The sequence below is a fragment of the Pan troglodytes genome, chromosome 3 (genome assembly GCF_028858775.2).
Source record: "Pan troglodytes isolate AG18354 chromosome 3, NHGRI_mPanTro3-v2.0_pri, whole genome shotgun sequence".
Taxonomy (NCBI): domain Eukaryota; kingdom Metazoa; phylum Chordata; class Mammalia; order Primates; family Hominidae; genus Pan; species Pan troglodytes.
The window spans coordinates 82,798,292-82,803,029 of NC_072401.2; positions in this window are offsets into that span (position 1 = coordinate 82,798,292).

The following is a 4,738-nucleotide window of genomic DNA, read 5'->3' on the forward strand; positions in this document are numbered from 1 at the left end:
TTATAGTTTGATTCAATCTGGCAATCCCACTACTGGGTGTTTACTCAAAAGAAATCGTTCTATCAAAAAGATACATGCACTTGTATGTTCATCGCAGCACTATTCACAATAGCATTTATATATTTAATATATTTATATTATTAATATATATAAATTATATAAATGAAATCAACCTAAGTGTCCATCAACAAATGACTGGATAAAGCAAATGTGATACACACACACCACAGAATACTACACAGCCATAAAAAAGAATAAAAATCATGTCCTGTGCAGTCACATGGACACAGCTGGAGGCCATCATCCTAAGTGAATTAACGCAGAAACAGAAAATACCGCATGTTCTCATATATAAGTGGGAGCTAAACAATGGGTACATATGGATAAAAAGATGGGAACAGTGGACATTGGGGATTCCAAAAGGGGAGAGGCTGAAAAACTACCTACTGGATACTATGTTCGCTGTTTGGGTGGTGGGTTAAATAGAACCCCAAATTCCAGCATTATGCAAGACTCTCACGTAAAAAATCTGCACATGTACCCCCTGAATCTAAAATAAAAGTTGAAATTATATAAACAAATATATAAACAAACAAGACACCTTTGCCAGGTGCAGTGGCTCATGCCTGTAATTCTGCAACTGGGGAGATTGAAGTGGGAGGATTGTGAGCCCAGAAGTCCAAGGTTACAGGGAGTTGTGATCGTGCCACTGCACACCAGCCTGGGTGACAGAACGAGACTCAAAAAACCACACCTTCATCTCGTATTTCTATAAACCACCTTAAATCCTTTTGGGGACAAAACCGGCTAAAAAAAATAATAAATTCAGTTGCTGCAATTGAGCGTCATATATGGATCTAAACTTTCTGGCAACAGGGACAAAAATGCAAACATGATAAATCACATAGGTCTTGTATTGAAGGAGAGCCCCAGTTCCTCAAAAGAGACAATGATTTTTCCAGATACTGCATTCTAGAAAAAAATTCTCACATGGGCCTTTATATAGGGGATATTGAGTCACATAATGAACAATGCTCTTGATAATTTTACACCAGAGGCAGAAGCAGCTTTTGTTCTTCATAAACCCTTGATAAAGCCAAATGCATAATATTAGAGTAAAATTCATGAAAATGCTTCTTGTGGTGCAAATACAAAACTCATGATGCCATGAATGGAGAAGGCTGAAACAATGAAGAGTGCATTCACAGACTAGATTGAACTCATTTCATTAAGTAAAACAAGTTTTTTGAGGGGAGCAAGGAAAACAGCGGTTATATTTCTCTTTTACTGTTTGAAAAAGCAGTGGGTATACATATGGACATGATAAAGAATTCAAACAGGGCTAGGTGGGGTGGGTGTGCGCCCCTAGTCCCAGCTACTCAGGAGGCTGACTGACGTGGGAGGATCGCTTGAGCCCAGGAGTTCAAGGCTGTAGTGAGCTATGATCACGCTGCACTCCAGCCTGGCCAACAGACCCCGTCTCTTAAAAAAAAAAAAAAAAAAAAAAGAATTAAAATACTCAGGTAAAATGCTGGTTCCTTATCTCCTTACCACTGTTAGCTGTGTCTCCCACTCCCGTCTTCACAGGTAACCAGTTACCTGTTTCTTTTGTATCCCTTCAGAAGCAGTCATTGTTAACAGAGCAAATATGACACACAAACCTTTTTATTCCAAATGGCATTTTGACACCTTGTTTTTACTTTTCATGATGCATCGTGGGTGTCTTTCCATATCATTACACATAGAGCTATTATATCTTGATCTTGGTAATAGGTGCCTAATATTTCAGTGAATGTTTCATAATTTAACCAGTTTCCTATTGAGGGACATTTAAGTCCAGCCTTGTTTGTCCACAACTACTACTATATACATATTCTTGTATTCTTATCTACACAAGCACATAGACAGGTACACCTATAAGATAGATTATTAGAAGTGGAATCAATGGGTCCAAAGGTACATTTAAAAAAATTTTTTTTTTTTTGTAGAGATGGGGTCTACTATGTTGCCTAAGTTGGTCTCAAACTTCTGGTCTCAAGCAATCCTCCAGCCATGGCCTCTCAAACTTGGGATTATAGGTGTGAGCCACCGTAGCCAGGCCAAAGGTACGTTTTAAATTTTGTTGTGTTTCAAATTGCTCTCTAAAGAGACTCCCATCAGCAATGCTTTCATTCAGTAAATATCTGCGTGCCTACCATGTGCCAGGCACTGGTCTAGGTATTTGCCAAGAGTTGATAAACAAAAATGATCTCTGCCTCCATGAACCATATATGGTATACATGCATGCGGGTGTGTGTGGGTGTGTGTGCCCACATGCAAGGGCATGCACACGAGTGGAGGGAGAAGAGAAAGCTGGCATAATAATGAGTTAATTATATGGGATGCTTGGAGGTGATAAGTGCTATGGAAAAGAGGAAGAGTTTGGTTAAAAAAAAAAAAGATTAGAAGCTGGGGGAGGGGCTGAGTCAAAATTTTCACTGAGGAGGTGACACATGAGCAGATTTGAAGCAGGTAAGGGATTCGACATATGGCATCTGGGGCCAAGAGCGTCTCAGCAGAGGAAACAGGCAGTGTTTTCTTGGGTCTCTGGAGGGAATGTGCCTGAGGCCAGGAGCCAGGAGCCAGGGAAGTTGAAATGGAGTGGAGTGAGGGAGGAGATAATGCCAGAGAAGTAAGTCGGGGGAGCAATAGACATTTTGGCTTTTACAATAAATACTTGGTGAGCCCCTGGAGGATTTGAGATGAGGTTTGACATGACTGAATTACATTTTAAAAGGATCACTTGTGGCTATGTGGGAGTGAGGGTTGAGGCAAGGAAGTGGTTAGAGTCTGGATATATTTTGAAGGTAGAATCAATGAGATTTATTTACAGATTGGTTAGGTGTGTATGGAGAGAGAGAGCAAAAGAGTGAGTGAGGGAGAAGAGATACCAAGAATGACTCCAAAATTGCTATTAGCTGAGATGAATGAAACAGGTTTGCAAGATCAGAATTGCGGCTTTGCACAGGTACACTCTGAGCTGCCTGTTTAATATCCAAATGAAGACACTGAGGAGGCAGTTTGGTATGTGAGTCTGGAGTCTCCAGACATATAACAAATGGTTTCTCAGCCATGAAACACTGCAAGAGTGTAGACAGAGAGGTGGACCAAGGACTGGATCCTGGGACACAACAAATAGCTACAACACTAAACTTAAGAAACCCCTGGTGGAACTGATAAGAGGTATGGAGGGGAAAGAGTGAGGGAGGGAAGGTGATAAAGAGAGAGAGATCCAAATACTAACACATGGAATTAAGGGGTTGTCACTTCAGATCCTGCATTCATTAAAAAGGGTTACAAACAACTTTACTAAAAACTCTCTCCACAATACCTACAAAACTCCTACAAATTAGTAAGAGAAAGAGACACCTCAATATAAAATCAGACAAATGATTTGAAAGAGACTTCACAACAGAGAATACCCAAATGGATGCACTTGGACATTGGAAAACAATACAAATAAGAACCTTTTGAGAGCCAATTTACCATTGGATTCCAATAACACAACTGTTAGACCTTCAATATCGTTGTCAGGTTCCTGAGGCTCTGCTCATTTTTTCAATTTTTTGTCTCTGTTCTCCAGATTGAGTAAATTGTATTGCTCTCTTCATTGACTCTTCTGCCATCTTCAGTCAGCTGTTGAATCCATCAAATTGAAATACTTTTACATATTTTTTCAGTTCTAAAATTCCTATTTGGTTCTTAAACTTATTTTTTCTACTCTCCTGAGGACTTCTATCTTTCCATTCATAAGAGTGCTTATTTCATAACAGCTGCCTTAAACTTTGTAAGTCCAACATCTGGATCATATTGGTGTTGACATCTGTCTTTTTTCTTGAGAATGTATTACATTTTCCTGGTTCTTTGTATGCCAGGTAATTTTAGATTAAATGCTGCACATTCTGAATATTATAATTTAGACTCTAGGTCTTGTTAAAATATTCTGGAGAATGCTGATTTTTGTTTAACAATAAACCCAGATAGGTTCATACTGAAAGTTTTCTGCCGTCTTCTGTGGCTGTGGTTCCCAGTTGCTTTCAAAAAGGGTTATATTATATTGGATCAAGCTTATCAGGTACTGCTCAGTAATGTGTGTCTTGGCCAGTGGTTTAAATTGTACTTTAGTTACTAAAGCCTCTAGTGTGCTGCTTTGGGTCTGTCCTGAGTATGTAAGCTTAGAGCTTGTACTAATTAACACATAGAATAAAGGGATTCCTTCTGCTTTGTTCTCTCTGGTTCCCCCCATCATGCCCTAAGACAGCCCATTCCCCTGTCCTCTGGCCAGAAACAAGGGTTTTGCTTGGAATTTTAGTTCCACCACTATTACTATGCAGTTCCCACAACTCAGGCCACCCTCAGAACAGAGAGAGTAAATAGAGAAAAATGCAGATGACCTCCAGTCTTCAAGACTGCAAAGGCTCTTTTCCCATTTCCTCTGCCCAGAGAGAGTGCTTCCATCAATTTTAACTGTTGGCACCACTTGCTAGCACAGCTTACCTGAGGGCTTACCCAAGATAAGCCATGAGAGAAAACATAAATACCTGGGGATTTCCCCTGACATTCTCTAGCTTCCAGGAACTCCTTTTTCTCATCTTTTGGGTTTTTCCTCAAAGTTTATCTGCCAGAAGGGCCTCTGTGACAGCTCTTCTGGGTGCCCTCCCTTGGCTCAGGGTCAAGAAAGAGGGGAGAAATGAGAAGT